This window comes from Papaver somniferum, chromosome 6 (assembly GCF_003573695.1).
Source record: "Papaver somniferum cultivar HN1 chromosome 6, ASM357369v1, whole genome shotgun sequence".
Taxonomy (NCBI): Eukaryota; Viridiplantae; Streptophyta; class Magnoliopsida; order Ranunculales; family Papaveraceae; genus Papaver; species Papaver somniferum.
Window position 1 is genome coordinate 164,077,478 of NC_039363.1, and position 25,704 is coordinate 164,103,181.

Here is a 25,704-nt window from a genome sequence, read left to right on the forward strand (position 1 = left end):
GGTTTAAGCTAGAATACCCTTAGAGTTTGAGAAGTTAATGGTCTAAATACTCACAGTAGCACTTGGAAGGATGTACATGGTGTCACATCATTCTATTGAGAGAGCATGCATTATTTTAGCAAAAATGGATACTTATAACATATCAGACAACACAAATTTATAGGACACAAAGAGTCAAAGCTTAGCATTGACACCGGTATATATCGATATGTACTGGGTAAAACATGGTACATATTGATATATATCTGTTAGAGTCTACAACACCACCCTTTAGCTTCTTTTTCTTCTATTGGTTCTTTTTTTTTCTGCAATTACAAACTGCGTTAGACCCAAATTTGTACCACATTATAAGCAAAAATTTGCAAACTTCTTTAATCTAATGAATCTCATATGATATAGCAGAATAATTTTACAACGCTGCAAACTCAGGAAGGCTACTAAAAAATATGGTATATCAGTTAAATCTCTTTAACAAGTGGTTTCAGTTCAATAACCTACAACCTTATTATTTTTGAGAATAATCACTCTACCACTAATTCAAATGAATATCAAAGTACATATATACATGTACTAAAGACAACAAGCTTTTGTGTACCAGTTGTTTCTAAGTTCGGCTCTACTACCACCTGCCCAATCATCAAAAAATTCTTCCATTGAACATGTATATTGCTTCTACCCACTCACCAGTTAAACCCCCACATTCCTACTAACGAAAATCCTATGAAACTCAATTTCAGGTAAACATAACCTCAATGATACGACTGCCTATTATACATCAAGGTAAATATAACCCCCATCTTCCTAATAAAAAAAATACAAAATCATTAGTTTCATTTCCTTAAAGGTTCATAGCTGCTGTAAGATATAAGCATAAATTCATGTCTGTAAACAATTTTTCAACAAAAACCCAAAATTTTCAAAATTAAAACAAAAAATTGCAGTATGTATGAATATGTACCGAAGAAAATAAGAAACGAAAGCCTAGTAGATATTGATATGTTCTGAGTAAACACCTAGTAGATATTGATATGTTCTGAGTAAACACCTAGTAGATATTGGTATGTACTTAGTAAAAACTAGTAAATATTTCATTACATATATACATGTACTGGGGAAAACAAAAATATCTACTGAATTGACAAAACACAATAGTAAAAACCTAGTAGATATCTAGTTTGGAGGTTGAAATGACTGAAAAACTTTCCAAGTGAGAATATTATATTCAGTACATACACATATGTATCATTTGATCATACATACGAATGCACATGTCTGGATCTGAAGGAGAAAATCTCAATTAGTTTTTTTTTTACTTATTCATATAAGAACTGCTAAAAGCAACTCTTTCGGAACCAAAATCCACTACAAGCAAAATATAAAAATATACACATGAAAATGCACAGAGATCCTCAAATTAACAAATCCAAGCATAACAAAATCATTTAAAAAAAATTCTTCACATCCACTAACTTGGACAAGATAAACATATTTTAAATGAGTGGCTACAAAAACCAAAATGGACAAACTCGGACAATTGCACTGAAAAAACAACAACAACCATTATACATATCATTGTGTTATTCTCAAAGTCGTAAATGCATCAAACTAGCAAATGATGATCATAAATAGGATTCATATGTTTGCATGTCATTAATTACGAAGTAAAAAAACACCATCGGAATCCAATTGAGCATAAGAGTCTGAAATTTAACTGTCAATGAAAATTTTGAACAAAAAATTTTGAAAATTGAAGAAGAAGGAAATGAAAAGATTATTACCTGAGATAATAAGGGAATTCATCGAAAGTAACATTACTATGTTTTCCATCAATAATATGTCTTCGCGAATCTTGTTGGATCTGTTCAAATGATATAGTATTACTGGAAGAAGACAAATTTGATGAACTAACTAAAAAATTAAAAAATTTACACAAAATCTATGAGAACGTTTATAACAAATCTCCGCTCTAATTTCAAATCAGATAAATGAACCAATAAAAAATCAATTTTGATTTTTTTATAAATCCTAAAATGAAATTTCTAGAACAATTCATTTTGAAACAACAGTATACCTGAAATCAAAATTTGAGAGATTAGTGGAGGGCTTAGCTTTTTCACTGTTGTTGATGAGATTTTCTGATTTTTCCAGTGAGAAATTTTCCTCATTTCATACCCGGAGGTTTCTTCAAGAGCTACAGAGAAAGTAAAATAGAATTTGGTTATGCATCTTATTCTACGAAAGGGTAGTTTTGGCTTTTGAAAAATGCAATTTATATCACTCACACGTGAATATGACTAGAAGATAAGTTTTCTGGTCCAAGAATATGTTTTTGGACCAGCGGATAGTTTTGTTCTCGTGGTGGACTACACAATAATCGGTCTTGAGTTTTTTGGATTAACTAGTAATTCCTAGTTCTGTTATATGTGTACAGGGCCAAATTTTCATTTACTACTCTCTACGCACATTGAACAAAAAGCAGGACATTTTCAAAAAGCCGAAAAGTGTTTGACCTTTTTTCATTCTTTGCTATTACCTGCAAGGCCAATTTCCACACCTGCTCATAACCCTTCACCACCACAAACTTATTAGGGTTCTGATTTAGGATTCAAATTAACATTTCAAACATATGTATTAGGATTTTTATTTAAGATTTATTTTCCTTATTTTTTGATAAGATTTTGTTTTACTTATTTCTCCTAATTGTTGTATGAGAAAATTCTGATGGGGCTATAGAGTTTCATTCAGGGTTGAAAAATGAAAATCCTTTACAAATAAGGTCCTATGAAAAGGGGATACACTTCTATAAACAAGATGGGTTATGCTGGATCTTCTCAAGCAAGGAAGTAATGTTTGTTTCATATCTCTATTTCTATCAACATATATTTCAACAATTACAAGTATGGGTGTCTAGTTATTAGGTTCTCTGACTCTTTTTTATGATTATGAAATGAGTTTATCTGGTTCTTCAAGAATAGTGTTACAGATTTTGAATCTATTAAACCCTGAATATCTATAAGTCTGTGTTGTTATATGTAAATGATTAAAGTTTCCTATTTATACGATTCAGGTGATTATGAATTCAGTCTGTGAATGTTAGATTTTTATGAATTGTAAAATATGTCAATGTTCAAATTATCCAGCAATCATGAAATGGGGCAACATGATTTTTTTATAGGATCATGGGTTCTCCAATTTGATTTTTCAAGTAACACAGAGTGTTGAAGTCCCGCTGGTCATACATTTTGGCATATTCATTGTATATTCTATATTTTGGTTTATAGATACAAAATTTATCAATTTATCCATAAAAAACATCCCAGTTAAAGTATGACATTGAAATGTTGTTTGATATTACAATGGTAGGGATCGTTGTTGCGGTAGAACAAGAACTCGTTAATTGTTTAAATCACCTCAGTTTTGAGCATTGTATCTAGCATAAGTAGTTAGAAGGAAAACTAATGATACACATATAATGGTGCAAGATAAGGAATGTTGCAGTGCAGCTAAATCTCATTTAAACTGTATTTTCCCTCTCTCGTGTGCTAGTTGTCTCACGTGTATATGTCGGTCAGGTATCGTAATACACACTTATTGTATGTTGTTGTATTTGTAATGGTAGTTCTATCTTCTCTGTAAGAAACATGAATGAGTTTCTGTGATTGATACATTGTCTTCATTGTATCATATACGTAGGATAGGTTTTCCTCTCCGATCGATCCTGCTGCTTTCTGATCTGTTTTTCTCTTTACAGATTATTCTCTTAGTATCAATCCGAGAAAATTTTGTGTTGTTTTTCAATCTTGATTTCCAATTCAAGATTCTCGGATCCATTGATCTTTGTTTGTTTCTTGATCTTTCTTGATTAAAAGTTAATTCTGGTTTGTTTCTTTGCTTGATTCTCAAAAAAATTCTTCATTTTCTACAATGGAAAATCCAACCTCAAATTCCTTTCGGCTATTCCTCTCAATCAACTAACAAACTTCGTTCATATAGAACTGAAAGAAGACAACTTCATCACCTGCCGAAATCTAATGAATTCGGTTATCATCAAGTACAAACTCATGAAATTTTTGTATGGTTCTCATGAATGTCCACCTCAATACACCAATATTCGAAATCAGCATAATGGAATTGAAAATCCTCTTTACACAGACTGGATGGATGAAGGCTCGACCATCATTATGTGGATTAATTCAACATTTTCAGATTTTGTTATCGCCTACTTCTCCAGATCTACTACCTCACATCATCTATGGACAAGTATTGAAGATCGTTTTGCAAGAGCTTCATCTACTCACTCAAATCCATCTTCGTACTAAACTACTCTCCTAACTCAAGGTGAACGATCTATTCCGTCTCTTATCAATGAAATTAATTTTTTGTCAGATCAATTGGTTGCAGCAGGTGAAATTATCTCAGATAAGGAACTTGTTGTTATTACACTAAAAGCACTTAATTCAGAACACATTTCATTTGCTACATCTATGAGACATAGAAATCCACTAGTTAGCTGTATTGAATTACATGAAAACTTACTTAGTAAAGAAGTTTTAGTCAGTGAACGACTCAAATTCTATAAAGAATAACTGATACAAAGGCTTTTACGGCTAACTAATAGAGGATCTTTTATAGGTGGTTACTATCACAACAATAGAGGCAGTTACAGAGGAAGAAGTTATTCTGGATATTCTGACTCCAATAGTGGTAGAGGTTATTCTGGTTCCAATAGTGGTAGGCGTTCAAATCCTGCTATATTTTCTAGATATTCTTCAGGCAGAGGCTACAATTCTAGTGATACACAACCATGCAATATTTGTCTCTCTTTAGAACATCTAATACCAAACTGCAATCACGGGCTTAATTTCTCCTATCAAGGAAAAAGTCCACTAGCCGGTCTAAGTGTTATGTTGGCAACTGCTGACATATTTGATACTTCAGAAGAATGGATTGTTGAGAGTAATGCAAATAACCATATTGCCTCTAATAAAGATGACTTTCAGGAAATCACACCCTATGATGGCTCAGAAGTAATTCAAACAGCCAATGATGAAGGTATGTGCATTACACACAAAGTTAACTCTAGTAGAAATGCTAATGATCATTCTTTCTTACTCAATGATGTTCTTATTGTCCCTCAATCATCTCATAACTTCTTTCTATACATAAATTCACTTCTAATAATAATTGCTCATTAACTCTTGCTTCAACTGTATTTTGTGTGTAGGCTCTCAACTCTGGGAAGTTCTTTTTAAGGTCCATATAAAAATAGACTATATCCCATTTCTTTCAGATCAACTCATCAAGCTCTCACATCTACTATCACTGATCATGCCTTACTTCATAGAAGATTTGGTCATCCCGCAGGGGTGTACAGAATTCCCGGAAGCCTGCGGCCTGCCATGTACCACCGAGGTCCGAAGGAGCCCATAGGCGCCCGACATCCTGTCATGGGCTTGCCCAACCTGCCCGAAAATTATAAGTGGGCGGACCCGGGATTTTGTTCAAATGTTAGAGTCCGACCTGTTTACCTGTCCAATAGCATGTTTAGTTACCCGCCCTGCCTAACTACCCGATAGCATGTTTAATTACCCTTCCTACTTAATAATTTATCTCAATAAAGCTTAAATTAAATAGGCAAGTATATAATTCATAAAAATAAATCACTTATATATGTTTTTTTTTATATTTTATTAACAAAACTTTTCCCTTCCTTCTTTATTTCTCTTTTAATATTCTAGGTTATGTATATGTTATTTGAGATTTTATTAACATAACTTTCTCAGTAATGAATATGAATTAAATTGCTTTAACTATTTCACAGTAATGATTATGAATTGCTTGAACGATTTATTGGGGTTGGAAAAAAAATTAAATCACACTTGAACTATCATTTGAACGAGGTACAAATATATCATCATTCATCAAGCAAAAAATAAATAAACTATATGCTCTTTTAATTTCCAGATTATTTCTTGTGTCCGAGGCCTGCCCGGCCCCACTTGGCATGGCATGTATTATTTCACGGGTATGGACGGGCCATGGGCATTAAATTTTTGCTACTACCCGGCCCAGCCTGGCCTGTTAAAGTTAATGGGTAGTAAGGACTACAAGCCTAGTCGGCCTGGACTGTGATACAATCGGGCTTGGGCTGGCATGCCCGGCCTGATGTACACCCCCCATCCCTCTTTTCATACACCACAAAAACTATGTACTAAACTGAAATTGGCCAATATCTCTAATAAGACATTCTTTTGTACCGACTGCAAGTTACGCAGATGTCAAAAACTTCCTTTTCAACTTTCTAGTTCAGTTGCTACTAGACCTCTAGAGTTATTACATATGGATCTTTGGGGTCCTTGTCATGTAGCTTTTACATCTGGTATTTTGTATTATGCAAATGTAGTGGATGAATTTACCAAATATCGTTGGCTTATTCCTTTAATATCCAAAGCAGACTTCAAACATGCCTTTGTCTCTTTTGTTACATGAATATAAAAGTTGTTAAGTCAATTTGTTGTTACTATAAGAACTGACAATGGTGGTGATTTTCTTAACAAGTTTCTCCATGCCTTTTGTGACTCAAAAGTTATTACTCATGAACTATCTTGTTCTCATACACCTGAACAAAATGGTGTTGCTGAGGTCAAGCATAAACAACTTTTAGGCATCACTAGAACTCTATTTTATCAGACTGGTTTACCAACTACGTTCTGGGTAGAAGCACTTCAAACTGCTAACTATATTATTAATAGACTACCAACTAGAGCCATTTCATTTAAGTCACCTTTTGAAGCTTTATTTCATAAACAACCTGATTATAATTTTCTTAAAGCTTTTGGTTGTGCTTGTTTCCCAGCTAAAGCTTTAACCAAGAAGTAAACATTGTATTTTCCTTAGTTAAGTCTCAATCAAAAAGGATATAGGTGTTTCGATCCTGTTTCAGGGCATATATACATTTCCAGACATGTTTCATTTAATGAATCTTCTTTTCCCTATAAGCTTCTTACTTCTGAGTGCTCCACCATGCCTTCGACTTTGCATGCTACTGATTTGTCTCCAGAGCCCCTATCTGTCATTTCTTCTTCCCCTACTCTTTCAATTTCTATTCTTACCACTCATTCTTTTACTAAGAATAATCATTGCATGATTACTAAGGGTAAGAGAGGTACTTACAAGACTAAATCTTATTTTGCTACTAATAACCCATTGCATGTTGCATTTTTATCTTCAATTCGTACTTGTATTATTCCTCCCAAGAAATAAAAGAAGTTTGAAGAATATCTTTTGTTGTTTAACACACTGCTTTGAAAAATGTTGGTACTTGGTTTTTAGTTAAGCCAGATGCTAATCAAAATTTGATTGGCTGTAAATGGGTGTTCAGGGTAAAATACAATCCATATGGGAGTATTGACAGACACAAGGCCAGACTAGTGGTTAAGGGGTATCATCAACAACATGGACTTGATTTTGAATACACTTTTAGTCTTGTAGCTAAACCAACTACCTTCAGGATTATCTTATCTATGACACTGCAGTTTGATTGGCTTATTGGGTATTTAAAGGATACTGTGTACATGGCCCAACCACCTGGATTTGTGTATCCTGACAAGCCTCATCATGTGTTTCTTTTTCATAAGGCGATCTATGGTCTCAAACAGGCTCCTAGAGCCTGGTTTGAGAAACTTAGTACTGCTCTGATTTCCTTAAAGTTTGTCAACTCAGTTGCATATTCATCTTTATTTGTTCACAAGGATGGCTCTGAAATTACTGTTGTTCTAGATTATGTTGATGCAGGGCCGGCCCTGACATCTTGTTGCCCTAAAGTATACCAAAAATTGTTGCCCCCTTTCATAAAAACAACCACAGTCAAGACTCAGGATAAGGTGGTGTATAAGCTATATTAGCATCATATTATGTCAACTTTTATATTTATTAGTTGAATGAACTAAAACTAGTTCATCTTTATTTCGTAGATTTTTCATGGTTGTTCGGTTTGTTGGAAAACTTTATAGAATTTCCAAACGGAAGTTCTATTTAGATGCTAATTACACATGTTTTGACAGCACAAACACAGAATTGAGACCAACTAATGTCAGAAATGAGAAAAACATTGTTATAAGACAAGATGGTGTTGTCGGACTGATACATATCGACCCAATTATTTACAAATGATGCATTTTTCCAATTATTTACCCCCACCTCCACTACACTTTATACTATGAAACCGAAGTACTACTCCTTTTTGTAAAATTATCTTTTTTATATACAATGCTATTTGTATTACATAACTCATATGTCTTTCACAACTAACTATAGTAGTTAGCTTCCATGTCTTTCACAATTTCAACTCCAGTCTATATAAAAGTAAGCACACAATATTTTTTAATAAAAGGCGAAAGAACAGTCGCTTTGTGCTTACATTTGGCCTTGGGAAGTGCTAGTTATGTACACGGCATTTTCAGTACAGACTGTAGAGTTGTGCTTTCTAATCCATGTGGACCAATGGCAAGCATGATGTCCTTATATTTTCTCTGCTTGTAAGTGTGTCAGCTTGATTCTGTAAATTATTAGTAGATGGTTTGAAGCTTAGATAACACCACCTTGTTCTTTGTGTTAGAATGATTTGTAGATACACAATCTCGAAAATGAAAGTAGTTTTGTACTGTGAGTGAATGCCTGGTATGAACTAGATTTTATCTGCATTGTCGTATTTCTGGTTACCTATTTTTCTTATTATCGGAGAGATAAAATTAAGATGTTTTCCAAATATTAGATGAGATTTGAGTGGAGTTGTCAGTAATTTGCACCCTTAATAGTCGAACTGTGTTGTTTTGTTATGACAGGCTAACATTGTGCGGTCTTGTTATATCAGTCAATTGTTTACTTTGGTTATGTATTTGAGTTTTTTCTTTAGCAATGCAAATAAATTTTCGGATGAATGAATTCCGGCAAACACGCTAATCAGTCTAATATCAGCTGCATATGCATGGAAATTTTGTGCTTTTACTTATAGTTCTCGGTGGCCAACAATTGCATAGAGGGAAAACTCTAAGAGCAAACAATAGTGCTACTGCTGACTAAGGCTACAAAAGAAAGGGGGAATATAATGTCGAGAGAGAAAAAAAGAGGCGGGAGAGAAAAATGAGAAGTGAGTGAGAACGTTTCTGATTTTTTATGTATAGATACATATTTACTATTCAACCATTATAATAACTCCAATTTATATTATGTTTATGTCCTTCTTCTATATCCCAATACTTCTATTTAATCATCATTTAAACCTTCCCTTGTTTTCGTTGACACGAGACATCTCTTAAAAATCTTTTTTTTTTGCCCCCCATCCTGAAGTCAAACTTTGTTGACTTTGCCTCATGGCCGGCCTTGTGTTGATGATATCATGCTTACTGGTTGATCATCAGCTTTTCTTAAACATGTTATCACTCAGTTGCAGCTTCAATTTCCTATCAAGGATTGGGTCCATTAAGTTACTTTTTAGGTCTTGAGATTCATAGAAATTCCAATTCTTTATTTTTATCTCAGACAAAGTATGCAATGGATCTGTTAACAAAATTTCATATGGAAGGTTCCAAGTCCTGCAAGACTCTCATTGTTTCTTCAGAAAAGTTATCTAAAGATTATGGTACACTTCTAGACAATCCAATTGAACTCAGACTTTGGCGGGTGCTCTTTATTACCTCACTTGGATTAGTCCTGAAACTTCTTATACAGTTAAATTGGTCTGTCAACACATGCAACATCCAAGAAATACTCATCTAGTTGCAACAAATAGAATCTTACGATATGTTAAATGGACACTTGGTTTTGGTATTCACTTCATTAAGGGAAATTCATTTCTGCTTGGGCTGACTGTGTTGGATGTGTTGATGATAAATGATCAACAGGGGGCTACTGTGTTTTTATATGTCCTAATATCATCTGCTGGTCTTCAAAAAAGCAAACAATTGTAGCTCGATCCAGTACTGAAGCAGAGTACAAAACGTTGGCTCATAGTGCTGCTGAAAATAGTTTGGATTTGCTTTATTCTACAAGATCTTCATCTGCAATTACCTGGTATGCCCGAACTTGCTTGTGATAATATCAGCTCTATTTCCTTGGCATCTAATCTTGTGCTTCACTCAATAATGAAACATGTTCATCTGGACTATCATTTTATTAGGGAATTGGTGCAATCCACGACGCTGAATGTGTTTTATGTCAGTACGATTAATCAGATTGCATATATCTTTACAAAGGGAATTTAATTCTCCAAGATTTACTATGCTCAATTCCAATCTCAATGTGAGTGCACTACCCTTGAGCTTGAGGGGACATAATGACACACATGTAGAGGTGCATGATAAGGAATGTTACAGTGCAGGTTTAACTCGTTTAAACTGTATTTACCCCCTCTCACGTGTGCTAGTCATCTCACGTGTATATGCCGTCCAAGTGTACGTTAGTCATTCAATAAATAAACACTTACTGTGCGTTGTCTTTGTAATGTTAGTTTTATCTTCTCTGTAAGATACATGAATAAGTTTTTGTGATTGCAACAACAGGGGGTTATTCCACGAGTAATTTAGGGGGGGGGGGGGAGTTTAATGTATTTTGGATCTTGGGGATTTTGAGGGAGTGTAAGAAAGTATAAGAAGTTTGAGAGAGTTTGGTTTTTTGAGTGTAGGGAGTTTGAGAGACTCTCCTAAAATCTCTACTTTTTTAAGATATTTGGAGTGAGGCAAAAATACACTGTAAACTCCCTAGGACTCCCCAGAACTCCCAAACAAAAAATCAACTCCCCAGCATTTTAGTTTTTACCACTAACAGGTAGTTTAAGAGTTTCTTCCAAACACCCCCACGACTAACGGGGTTTTCTAGGGAGTTTGGGAGACTCTTCTAAACTCTCCCACGACTAACGGAGATTTTGAGAGACTCCTTCACACTCCCCCACGACTAATGGAAAAAAACCCAACTACACCCAACTCCCCCAAGTCCCTTGAGGAATAACACCTTGTTCAAAAACTTCTAAGTGTGATTGTTTTTTTATTCCAATTTATAACTGCTAATCTATGTACCATTATTTTCAGAAACTTAGCAAACATAGAACATGGTAGCCACTGCAGAGTCTGCAGTCCAGGTATGCTGAAAGATAATCCAATCAATTTGAAATTGTAATAATAAAGTAGGGGAAACATATACAAATAGGTGAACATTATCCCCAACCGCAACAATCAAAGCTCAAGTCAATTTTACATCATTCATTGCCTTGCTACCATACAGGATAAGGTCGCATAGCTACCAGCATCGCGCTACACTATTGAGATTCAAAAACAACAACACCTAGAAGAATGAAAGATGTCGAGAACTCTAACAACAATTCTCCACAAGAAGAATGGAATAAAAGTTTACAATATTACCCAAACAACTAATATATTCTTTTATTGGAACTCAAAAAACATTAGACCCGTTATATACTACCAGACTCACTTTGATACCTATTTTAATTTATACGACCCTCAAAGTGAGTTACCCATTATAATTTATAGTGGCGGGAAAAAAAATATTCGTTTTAATTTATGCGACCGTGTTAGAGAAGTACTCTATTTATTTTATAGGACTGTCTTAAAGACAATATGCACTACTTTGCTCATAGAATGATCTTCGCGGCAGACCCTATGGCCAAGATGTAGTACCCCAATATTCGGCAATGGTTGGACAAATGAAATATGAGTAATGGTTTTTCCTTTCTTAACAACGAGGTATGATGGGTTTTGTGACGACCAGTCCCTCTACCGATATTGTCCTCACTTAGTCACTGCGGTTATCTGGAAGTGTGGGGACGGTAATGGTAGAGGGACGGGTCATTACAAATGGTATCAGAACCGATGACGGGTCACCTGCCGAGGGTGGGAAGGTATGCTGGACGAGGTTGATCCATGTGCTTTTCATGGGAGGCAGGGAACATCAGAAATCTATGCTTGTATATATATTCCGGAGCCGAGTGCAGCTCCAATTTAAGGTGGTGGTATTGTAATACCCTGATATTCGACAGTGGTTGGCCGAACGGAATATAGGTAATGGTTTGTCCTTTCCTAACACCGAGGCCTTTTTAGCATAATTAGTTCCAAAGTTGGCAGAAAACTCTGCAGTTAAGCATGCTCGGGCCGGAGTAATCCAGGGATGGGTGACCATCCGCTAAGTTTCTGCTAGATTAGTGCAGCGATGCCCGTTGAAAAATCCACACTGTCAGATAACAACAGTGGCTAAGTGCGGACAATATCGGTGGATGGATGGATCATTACAGGTTCACTTGATTGATTTGTGGGAAAAAACTTCTCAGTTAAGCGTGCTCGGCTGAGAGTAGTCACGGGATGGGTGACCTCTCGGGAAGCTGCTGCTGGATAACCGCAGTAGTGCCGTTAAAAATCCCACACTGCTGGATAACCGCAGTGGGTAAGTGGAAACAATATAGGTGTTAGTTGGGATACAATTAGGGACGGGTCTCTTGTGCTCGGGTGTGAGAGTATGTTGGGATGTTATGTCAGATACTAGCATCACAAGAGGCAAGGAACGTCTACAGTACACCGAGGCCTTTTCAGCACAATTGGATCCAGAGTTGTAAGAAACTCTGCAGTTAAGAGTGCTCGGGCAGGATTAATCCAAGGATGGGTGAACATCCGGGAAGTTTCTGTTGGATTATCGCAGCGATGCCCGTTGAAAATCCCACACTGCCATATGACCACAGCGGTTAAGTGGGGACAATATCGGTGGAGGGATGGGTCATTACAAATGGCATCAGAGCCGAAGACGGTTCACCTGCCGAGGGTGGGAAGGTATGCTAGATGGGGTTGCTCCAGGTGCTTATCTCATGGGGGGCAGGGGAGGTCGGAGATATGGGCTTGAATATATTCAGAAGCCAAGGACGGCTCCAATTTAAGGTGGTGGTATTGCAATACCCCGATATTCGACAGGGGTTGGCCGAATGGAATATGAGTAATGGTTTGTCATTTCCTAACATCGAGGCTTGATGGGTTCACTTGACTAAGTTGTGGGAAAAAACTTCTCAGTCAAGCATGCTCGGACAGGAGTAGTCACATGATGTGTGATCTCTCGGGAAGCTGCTGCTGGATAACCCCAGTAATGTCGTTACAACTTCCAAACTGTTAGATAATTATAACAGGGATGCAAGTGGCGCATAAGGATTATGCGTTACAGAGTTGCAGGCCAAGTCAGTGTGCATCCAGGATGGCGCGACACTGCGTAGACTGTCAAGTGCTAAGAATGGCATAACCCCGTAGGGCCAATGAAGTGCAATGGTGGCGCTACATTGTATATGCATTTGGATAAGTAATGAAGCTATTGGCCGACACAATGAAGCTTCATTAAGTAGGAGGCAAGACGAAGCCAAAGTTGCAAGATGCAACATGCGAGTTGGCATGTGGCATGTCCATGGAATTGAGTCGACCTAAACTCAAGGACGATGCAAGCATGTAGAATAGACTAAGGATTAGTGATGAGTGCTAAAAAGTGCATATTTCTATATATTTTTCTTGGCATTTAACTCATCTTTTGTGCATTAATTCTACATTTTAACCCATATTCTGTATTTTCATTGTTTTCAAGAATAAATATTTTTATTAATTAATTTTGTATTTTTAGGTACCAAATAAAGTTTGGATGAATTGCGGAGCGAATAGTAGTGAAAAGTCGGGAGGAATTACACAAGGAAGCCACGAAGAATGTTGTGCGCAAGACCAAAAGGCTAAAACTGGGCTTGAAGAGGAAGAATTGTCCTTAAAGAAGATATGGGCTTGGCATACCCAAGGCCCAAAACCCTCACCCAAATCCATTTCCTATATCCATACCCGTTTCCCTTTCTAGCCGTCAGATTGGATCATCTCAGCATCCTATGTTCGCAGCATCGCCAGTACATCAAAGTCTGAAGCTCCTGTCTAACACTACAATACCTAACTCCATCTTGAGCCGTCAGTTTCGTTGTATCAGGTATCCGACGGTCGATACCATCCTCTTCACTTGTAGCCGTTAGATCAATCTATCATTTCCGCATCCCACGGCTCAGCTTTGCGAATCATCGAGACTTGATGCATCCGCTCAACACCCAAACACCTAACACCTATACCCGCAAAACAAACGCACCCTTCTTCCCAAAACCATCGACTTCGTCTTCTCCATTCCGTCTGCAGAGAAAACTCTGCCACCACCATCACCTCCACTGCCCCTTCTCAACCACCACAACTCCCACCAAAAGCCATCATGGCTTCTAACAACCACAACCCATCATCACTACCACGTCCTACATATTCCTCAACAACTAATTTCATCTATTTTCACGCCACTGAACCCTAGGTGTGAAGTTGGTGAAATAGGTTGATGAGCTAGAAGTAATTAGAGCAGGACATGGAGCGGGAAGAGAAATAGAAGGATGGGTCGACGTGATGGAGCAGTTATTTCATCGAATTAGGTAAGATTTGGTAAACCCTAATTTTACTGTTTTTTTGGGAATTTGGGGATTTCTGTTTGTAAACCCTAAATCGATTAATTGGATATAAATAGGGATGTGTGGGTGTTGTAGAAGGTATGCCTGGATTAGCCAGAGCACCACCAAGAGGCCTGGAATAGCCAGGACCTCAACTGTTAATGTTGTTTCAATTTCAGTTCAAGTTCAGTTCAATGTTTTAAACAATTTCAATTCCATTGTCATTTAATTACATTATGTTCTAACTCCATTTGCTAGGGGTTAGATGATACTCTTGAATTGTAAGCTAGGATAGTCCATGTTCATGTCACTGTTCTTGTAGTGCTGAAACTAAGTAGGAATGATAATTAGCTAGTTGAGTGAATGCACCTGTGATCAGCTGTGCTGTAAGAAGACAGCTGATTCTAGGGGTGTAAGAGTGAGAGTAGCTAAGGATTCAGTCCATTTGAAGGGATGTGCTTAATTGAAGTAGGAAAGTTAGTAAACTTAGTGATCAAATGCACATGTGATTGAGTGTGCTGTAAGAAGACACTCAATGCTAGGGGTGAACTAGAGAACTTAGGGGATTAACCTTCCACCAATGCGGATTGCTAGATAACTGGTTGAGCAAACAAGCCTGTGATCAGCTGTACTGTGAGAAGACAGTTGATGCTAGGGGTAAGTTAGTAAGATTAGTTAAATAAATCATCCATAATCTTCCTTGAGATGAAGCAAGAACATGATTTGATTAGGATCTGCCTTAGTTTAGGATCAAGAAGTGGATTCAAAAGCCCTAGCATGTTCCTGTTTACTTGCTTTGCATTCTACTGTTTTTTTTCAGTTCAGTCACTGCCATCATTTCAAGTGTGTTTTAACACAACCAAGACTCTTTGTTACAACTCAGTTTTAGTGAAACCTTAAGCTTCAACTACACACACCTTGTCCCTGTGGATCGACCCGTATTTGCATTGTTCTACACCTCGACACCGTGCACTTGCGGTATTAGTTTGTAGGTCTTTTTTAGAAACCTACCAATTAGTCTATGCATTAGTTCAAGGCTGGCCAAAGATGGAATAATGAAAACAAGCTAGTAATGTGAGAGTGTGCATTACTATTATCAAGCAAATTGGCTAAGTGAAGCAAGAATAATGCATATGAGCATATGGCACGCACTGGTATCAGTTGGAAATCATGTTGGCATGAATTTGGATTAACTAAGACGTCTTAGCAAGTTCAGATCAGGATCATATGCAGTGGTGCATAAAGTTGGCGTAAAAGTGGCACACTATAGCTCAAGTGTTGGTTATTGGCTTTGCGATGATGTCAATGAAGTGAGACAAGGTAGAACGGTTATAAATTGAATTTATAACCATATTAGAGTGTCTACAACCGTTTAGGACAGGTGTGGCGTGATTTGGCAGAAGTTAGTAAAGGCTGGTCAGTTATCACACTTTAAGCGGTTATGGAAACTACCTGTGGACATGTGGCTGTCTGTAGGATGTGCAAGCGGTTGCAAAGAAGTTTTGTCCTGATCATTAGCTTGTATAAATAGCTTAGGGATCAATAAGTTTAGTGTTGTTCAATTGGGAGAAGAACCACTAATGTATAGAATGTTTTACGCATTCACCAAGAGGGTGAATGACCTGTTTTGGTCCATGTGATGGACGAGTTTTATAATCTTCCTTTAGTGCAATAAAATGGGTTTGTTACAGTATTCTTTGTGTTCATTATGTTGCTGGTTTGTGTGAGATTTTTTCAAGTACATGGCAGAACCTCTTATGCTTATAGAGGCATGAAGAGTTAGAGATAAAAAAGAAAAGACTTCCGTTGTGCAATGCCTTATGAGTGAAGGCAGATGCGTACTTTGATGCAAGTATGCAAGGCTGAGTGATTGTGGGTGAAGATGATTCACTGAACCACAATCATTGCCGGTCATGTCCCATGAAAATTTTAGGCGATTAAATGGGCGTTTGACAGCTGGTATCAGAGTTGGGTTAGGGGACACAGTTGCTGATTTTTCTCTCTTTTACTCAAGTTAACGTCATTTGTCTGTCGAATTCAGTGAAGAATTGTTCTGGTTTCATTAGTATGGAGACTAAAAGAAGTTGGTCTTGTGTGGAAAGATCATTGGAATAAACTTTGAAGATTGAAGTAGCAACAAGCTAGTAAAGTTCATGGCAAAGGTGCCTGAATTCCATCCCAAAGTGTTAGACGAACGTGCAAGAGTCATTGAAAATCGGGTTTCTCACAAGTATACAAAGATTACGCATTTGAATTCATATCTTTGTGGTGTTATCAGTAGCGAGTACGTTACGTGTTGTAATGGGAATTTTGCGAAAATTCCTGAATTTAACGATGTTGTTGGCCTTTGCAGTGGCAAAGAAGATGGAGAACATGTCTATGCGATAGATTGAATGTGTTTTCATCATATCCAGTTGATAGAAGATTATAGTTATCTCTCTCGAATGCATGTACCTTGGTGGTAATGCAAAGTCTGGTTGCGAACCAGCATGTTTGTGGCAATGTGATGCCATAAAAGAAGAATTAGATGGCCAATTCTTATCTAGCATAAAGCTTATTGAAAGGCTGAAGAAAGAAGCGCAAGTTAGGGGAAAACCGATACACCACGGTCTTGCGTTTGCAAAGAGTTCTTCGTTGATGCTAGATGCGCACAAGGAGTGTGGTTGCACCTGGTTTTTGAGTGGGATCAGTATGCTTGGACAAGGGTGTCCAAAGACCTGCATTTGATCATAACCACAAGCGGATGTTCTTGTCAACTGCAAATCAACAATTGTTGCTACTGAAGTTGATTTTGGAGAAGGGAAAAGACAAGACTAACCAGATGTGCATGGACAGTAAAAATGAGTTCCAAGTTTGAAGAAGAATGCGGCATTCTTGCTTCATGGAACGTAGGCAGTGGCGCCTCATTTGCAAGGATTATGGCCTTGTTAATATTGTCCAAGATAATTGTCCGCGAAAGTCATTGAGTAATATGACTTTGTTGAGCTCTATGGTGATGCTTAGAATCACCAAGTTAAGTCCATTCCAGTTGTGGAAAGGTGCACAAGTTTGTGTCAAGATTTGGGTGCTAATTGGCATAGCATGTATGCAACAGTAGCATGCGCCAAATGAGATTTGGGATGGACAAAGGGCATAATGCGTTTGGAGATGCAAGTTAGGCCAAAGTGTGGATGCGGGAAAGATAAGGACAAAGTAGTGGTGATGCATAAAGATGGCATGTGGCCATTATTAAAGAAATCTTCATGAAAGCTAAAGCAAAATGATAGCATCAGTCTAAAAAAAGAGTATTCAACTAATTGTCAATTATAGTGTGCTTCGTTATGGGAGTGGCATACGAACGTTGTTCGTTGGAAGAGTGCATGTGGCAAAGTGAATTGCTATATTGGGGACAGTAGGTGCTTGTAGATGGGAAGAACGATTTGCTAGGTTTTACGGAATTGAGGAGACGACCGTGCGGAGAAGACTCCTTGAACCGAGCAAATGCTCAACCTCACACAGATGCACTGCAAGAAGGGAGTGTTTTAAGTTCGAGAGATCAATCTGTAGGACTCCGGCCTAAACCAAGACAATGGCCGTTCCAGAGTCAATTCGGTCACAAGAGAGGATGGGTTGATCTGTAGGAGGGAAGCTGAGAAATGTGTGAGATCAATGGTGATCAATATTGTAGGTGTGTTGTGTATTCTACGTAAGAAGGCTCTGAATGATTGAATTTACTCAGTTGAGAGTGATTGCTCAGACGATGAGTTCGTGTAGACAAAAGGTTGTCTGTGTGAACTTGTCGAGAAAATTCTTTATGTAAATGAATGTTGTCCCCTTTTTCAATCATGATTCAGAGACCTTTTATATTGCTAAATTGAAAACACCATGATCCCATGAAGTGTGAAAGTTGCTGGAGTCAAAGAGTGGGGAAGTGAAAATCGTGTTGAAACCAGTTGCTCATCGTGCGAAGACTTGGTTAACTTTCCACCCACTACTTTGCTAACTCCTCCAACTGATTGCACGACCTGCCCACATTCTCATCGTGTGTATGAACACACGTGCCGTAGACCTCCATACCAAAACCCTAGGTAATATCCCCCATGCGACACGATTGACATCTCGTGATTATGGAGTCAGTTGCTGACTTTATGGGACGATGAGTCCTTGTGTTGCTGAGTTGAACGTGATTTTGCAAATATTCTGAGACTCATGAATTAAACATGTCTGTTGAGACAGAGGTATAATTCTGTTGGTTGTTAAGGTGAGCAAATGTTGCTCGTTTGATAAACTATTGAACATTAATAGTCAGTATTCATGGACTGAGAAACTATTGATCATATGATGACTTATTGAATATTGATAGTCGAACCAATATTCATGGACTGAGAAAATGTTGCTCATCTGAGCAAATATTTATAGTTGAACCAATATTCATGGACTGAGCAAATGTTGCTCATCTGAGCAAATATTGATAGTTGAACAAATATTCATGGTCTGAGCAAATATTGCTAGTCTGAGCAAATATTGCTCAGATGAATTGTTAAATATTAATGGTCGAACTAATATTCTTTGGTGTGATCAAATATTGCTCATCTGAGAAAATGTTGCTCACTTGATGAATTACTGAATATTGACAGTTGAATCAATACTGCTCGTATGAGCAAATGCTACTCGCATGAGTTATTGAATATTGACAGTTGAACCAATATTCATGATTTGAACAAGTATTGCTCGTATGAGCAAATGTTGCTCGTTTAATGAATTGTTGACATCGTTGAATATTGATAGTTGAACCAATATTCTTTTAATTGAGCAAATATTGCTCGTCTGAGCAAATATTGCTCGTTTGAGCAAACGTCAATTTAAGATGCTGACATCTGAGCCGAGCGTAATTATTAAAGTGTTGATCACGGGATCAACGTAAAATTATTAGTGTTTGAATATGCTCAAAATTATGTTTTGCAGAACTCTGGATTCGAAACCCTAATTTTGATCAATTGCCGAATTGATGATAAATTGATAATTTATTGAAAATCATTCATGAAAATGAAGACCGGCTACAGGGGATGATGAACCGACCATATAGCGCCCATATGCTAAAGTGAGCAAAATACCAAGGTCTCTTGAAGATCAATTGGTGAAAGGATGATTAAATGTTGGTTTAATCATTTTTCAAATAGTGCTCGGGGTGAGCGTCAGCTAGTAGAACCTGATTATGGAGAGATGAGGGACCGACCAAGGGCTCATGAGATCGGCCCTTGGTGGTCATGGGACCATCTGATGGTCGTTTTAACAAACTCCCAGCTTTTTGGGAAGAGTTTGGACCCAGTATGAGCAATTGAGCAAATTAGGTCAAAATTGTTAAAACACGTGGGACCGGCTATTTGCAAGCCTCAGGGCCGGACTTGATCAGTCAAGGAGACATGCCCGCGTCACCATAATGTCAGTGTCTAAGTCCTGAGAGTTTCGATATTTTCCGGTGTGCGTTTAAGCAACATTTTGAGAAAATATGAAGAAATCGGGGATTTTGCTGAAACTGTGAAACTTAATGAAATGAAGGAATAAAATTATAAAATAACGAAGGAATCATGAGGTGTGGGACCGGCTAGGCCAAGGCATGACCGGCCGGCCAAGGAGACAGTCCCAAGGCACTTTTTCTTAATTTATAATATTTTCATGATTTTAGGGAAATATCATAAAATCAAGAAGTTTGTTGAAACCAAGGAATTTGTTGAAATCAAGGAGTTTCCATGAGATGAGGGAAACATAAAAATTAATAATGATAAAATAAGGGGCGTGACCGGCCGGCTATGACCCGGTCCCACGGGTTTCCCTAATTTTATATTATTTTTCATGAACTTGAGTGAAATTTCATGAATCCAAGGAGTTTGCTGAAACTAGGGAATTTCCTTGAAGTGAAAGAGTTTCCATGGGATGAGGAAACAAATAATATTAAAATAATAGGACATGGACGTGTGGGACCGGCCATGGATAGGGCTTGGCTGGCCGGCCAATGAGACTGGGTCCCGTGTGTTTTTCTCCCTAATTTATAATATTTCATTGGAAAATATCACGAAATCAGGGAATTTTAATGTGATGAGGGAAATAATAAAATAATAAGGAATCATGAGGTATAGGACCGGTCACGTCTAGGGCATGGCCGGCCGGCTAGTGGACCTGGTCCCGCGATACCTTTCCTAAATTTTATTATTGCTTTGATACGAGGAAACATCATGAGACTGGGGAGTTTCCTTGAGACGAAGGAGATTTGCTCAAATGAAGGGATTTTCATGAGATCAAGGAAAATAATAAAAACATGATAAAATATAAAATTGGACGTGGTACTGGCCATGGCACGACCGGCCGGCCGGTGGGCCCAGTCCCCAGCGCCTTGATTAATATTTTATTATTTATTATTTTCTTCCTACTTTGTATAGGTTTATCGTTCCTTCATGTTTTGGAATGCTCGTTTGCGCATTCAGGTGCTCGTTCGTGCATTATTGCTGAATACACTAACACCATTTTGGTCGGGGCTTACTCGATAGCTGCTCAGATGCCCACACGTTGAATACTTATCACTAACCCGTGGAATTCTACTGGGAAGAACCACAAATTGAAGTGACAAAATATTACTACGAATCGTAGAATATTGTTGAATATTCAGTTAACGATTATAGATAATTAACTGACGGCTCTATACTAACAGGCATGCTGTCTAAGAGCATTAATTATCTGAGAATTGAGAAACATGAGCTTGTTGAAACGTCATATTTCCTTTATATAGTCACGGAAAAACTTGTTGTATCCTGAAGACGTTGTCGCTCTATACTAGCAGGCACGCTGTCTAGGAGCCGTCCAATCTTTCGATTCTATATAGAAATAATTACTGATATTGCTCAGTATTCATGAGATGTGTCGTTTCCTCAGCTGGGAGACTACACATCTACATATATTCTGAGAGACAGCCTTCTCAGTCAGAGATTTTATGGCATGAGCTTTCATGCTTCAACGAGAGAGATGAGCCTCAATACTCATCTGATTGCCGGATCAGGAGCATGTATAATTATGGTTTTACGATTTTAACCCTTGTCGAAAATCCACATATACAGTGCTGTCTCGCTTCGTTTGTTGCTTAGAAGCGAAGATGAAGTCAGTATTGCAAGACTTGTTAGGTCTTACAAGTTGCAATCAGTTGGCGCGTGTATTTGCTCAAGTTTGAGTATACTTTCAGTTTGGGTCGAGTGGACCTTGGTGTTGGAATGAAGTCTTTCTATGTAAGGTAGTAGTGAATGAGGGTATTTGAAGTGAAAGATCTTCCCTCTTTCGTTCAAAGTAAAACTAGTTCGTGTGGAAGATGCTACATAGCATATTAAGCCAAAATATGCAATAAAAGACGCTGAAAGTGAAAAGAAGCAAATATAGGAGTTGGTGGCATAGTCGAGTTTTCTGTTGGGAGTTATGTGGAAGTACAAAGGCATTTGGCAGCGAATGCATGGAATAACACAGCAAGAATGAAGATGTAAGTCCATCAAGTATATGAGTTAAGAGTAATAATTAGGAAGAACATGATGTTGTTTTTCTGCCACATTGAAGCGTAGCAGTTTGAAAGAGCGAATGATGCTTAAATTGCTGGTTTCAAGGGCGCGTGAAGAGGATGCATGGTCTAAAGAGACGTTGTGATGTCATGGGTATCCTAAGTCATGACTATACCAGAGTCACGCATTTCAATCAAGATGTTGCGACAATGCAAGCAAATAACAACAAAGTGCAGGTTCCTTGGCATACAAATGATGCAAGTTCGAGAAGGTGAATTTTGCAATATGATTTGGAGGCCAAATCTAGTGAAAGTCCTGAAGTTTGCAAAGTGCAGCAAAGGCTATAGATTTTGGTGCATACCAAGAGTGGTATCAAGTCATATGGTGCATACCTTAGGGCATGGCATGATTTGGCGTAGGCGCATATGGTTGAAGAATGATGACAAGTCTTGTATAAGTCCTATTATGTTGCGTGGTGCAACTAAAGTCGGAGAATGAAGGAATAAAACTATGGAAATGATCAGTGTGATCAGTTAGGGAGAATCATTGCTTGCGTGCACTTAGGTGCAAATTATTCAAGTGAAATTCAAGCTTAATTCAGGGAATTGGCAAGAGGAATTTCCAAATTGCATTTGGGTGTTGATATGCGATTGTAGTGAGAGTTGAAGTGTAGGACAACGTGACAAAAACAGTGCAATCCAGTAGGATCAATGGAAAGGCAGTAAGCTAAGTGATGGCATATGGTACTAGGAAGAAAGAGTTGGCAAGAATGAAGGCCAAACAAGTTTGCTGAATTCTGAGAGTGGCTCAGAAGCGTACAAGGCCGGAGAACAAGTATATTGAGTATACTTGGTTGCGTTCAACGAGGATGTTGAACAGATTAGGTGGGGGAGGTATATAACATGGATGCAAGTGGCGCATAATGATTACGCGTTACAGAGTTGCAGGCCAAGTCAGTGTGCATCCAGGATGGCACGACACTGCGTAGACTGTCAAGTGCTAAGAATGTCATAACCCCGCAGGGCCAATGAAGTGCAAGGGTGGCACTACATTGTAAATGCATTTGGCTAAGTAATGAAGCTATTGGCCGACACAATGAAGCTTCATTGAGTAGGAGGCAATACAAAGCCAAAGTTGCAAGATGCAACATGCAACATGCGAGGTGGCATGTTGGCATGTCCGTGGAATTGAGTCGTCCCAAACTCAAGGACAATGCAAGCTTTTAGAATAGACTAAGGATTAGTCTATGCATTAGTTCAAGGCTGGCCAAAGCTTGAATAATGCAAACAAGTTAGTAATGCGAGAGTGCGCATTACTATTATCAAGCAAATTGGCTAAGTGAATCAAGAATAACGCATATGAGCATATGGCACGCATTGGCATCAGTTGGAAATCATGTTGGCATGAACTTGGATTAGCTAAGGCGTCTTAGCAAGTTCATATCAGGGTGATATGCAGTGGTGCATAAAATTGGCGTAAAAGTGGCACATTATAGCTCAAGTGTTGGATATTGGCTTTGCGAGCATGCCAATGAAGTGAAACAAGGTAGAACGGTTATAAATTGAATTTATAACCATATTAGAGTGTCTACAACCGTTTGGGACAGGTGTGGCGTGATTTGGCAGAAGTTAGTAAAGGCTAGTCAGTTATCACACTTTAAGCGGTTATGGAAACTACCTGTGGACATGTGGCTGTCTGTAGGATGTGCAAGCGGTTGCACATAAGTTTTGGCCTGATCATTAGCTTTTATAAATAGGTTAGGGATCAATAAGTTTAGTGTTGTTCAATTGGGAGAAGAACCACTAATGTAGAGAGTGTTTTAGGCATTCACCTAGAGGGTGAATGGCCTGTTTTGGTCCATGTGATGGACGAGTTTTGTAATCTTCCTTTAGTGCAATAAAATGGGTTTGTTGAAGTATTCTTTGTGTTCATTATGTTTCTGGTTTGTGTGAGATTTGTTCAAGTACATGGAAGAACCTCTTATGCTTATGGGGGCATGAAGAGTTAGAGAGAAAGAAGAAAAGACTTCTGTTGTGCAATGCCTTATGAGTGAAGGCAGATGCGTACTTTGATGCAAGTATGCAAGGCTGAATGATTGTGGGTGAAGATGATTCACTGAACCACAATCATTTTCGGTCATGTACCATGAAAATTTTAGGGGATTAAATGGGCGTGTGAAAATAACCACAGTGGGTAAGTGGGAACAATATAAGTGTTAGTAGGGATACAACTAGGGAGTAACCCAGGGATGGGTGACCATCTGGGAAGTTTCTGCTGGATTACCGTAGCGATGCCCGTTGAAAATCTCACATTGTCGGATGACCGTAGTGGCTAAGTGGGACAGTACCGGTGGAGGTATGGGTCATTACACAAGCGAGGTTGCATTTTTGAGTGTTGATGATAGCTATTTTGGTAAATCGAATTTTCTTGTTTCCAGCAAGGGCTGGATATGGTCTATTAGATACACAAATACATTATAGTGTAAGATATATCAAATTTACCTGGCTAGTTTTGGGACTAATGTGATTATTTGGGACTTATAAATTTCTTCAACCAATCTAAAGAGAAGGATATGAGGTGTCTAAAAGATGGTAAATACTAAATTAACCTTCAAACAAATCTTAATCATTCTAACACAAATACAAATACAAAATCATAATTACTTAATTAACAAATACAAAAATCATTAATCAAAACTCTTTTTTTTCAATTTCCATCAAAATCAAAACTAAAACCTAATCAATCACAAACAACAATTGAATTCTAATTTCTTTTTGGGTTTTGAAAAAAAAACTCGAAAACAAACAATTCAAGTGATTAAGTTAAATTCATTCCTTATAATAGGAACTCAACAATGATTTAAATCTAAATCTTTGAAATTCACTCATCAAATTTTCTGAAAATCAACTCAGAATCGGTTTATGTGTGCACTAGATTATTGCGATTGTAGTTGATGTTACTTGCAATCAGTTTATATTATACACCTACATAAACCAATTTTGGGTTCAAGTTCGGAATTGTAGAGAAATCAAGAATTGGACTATTCGTGCGTCTATATAATCTGATTGCTACTGTTAACGACTATTTATTTATTTTGAAATTATAGTTGTTATTCCCTTGTGTATATAAAGAGGATAGCTTACTCTCTACTATTCACTACCTTATTCAAAGAAATATTTCTCCATTGTTCACTTTGTCATTCGAAGATGTCAAATCCATCATTATCAAACACCAACTCATTCTAATACATACTTGGAAGATGCAAATGAACTACTCCATCAACATCAACTACCAATTCAATTGAAAACATAATTAAGAGAACCAAACGAACTACCATATCATCGTCAAGTGTTACGATGGAAGAAGAAGACGTACTGAAGGCAAAGAAACGAGGTGAAGACCAATTCTAACTAAGGGAAAGATTTAAGGATGTTGAGGAAGAAACCGAATGGGTTAAAAATTATTACATAATGAAGGATCTTCCCAAGAACATCAACATGAGAGTATATTTGGCTCCAGGTATCATCGGGTCCTTTCGTTCCAAAGTTAGGCGATAAGCGCAAAACACCACGCTATCAATATGATGCAGCCGACGTTTTTTCCAGGACCCTTCATGTTAAGAAATTATGCACCAAGTACAATGAGTTTCCCGCTAGGCACATAGGTGACATGTTTGCGACACAGGATGCTTATACC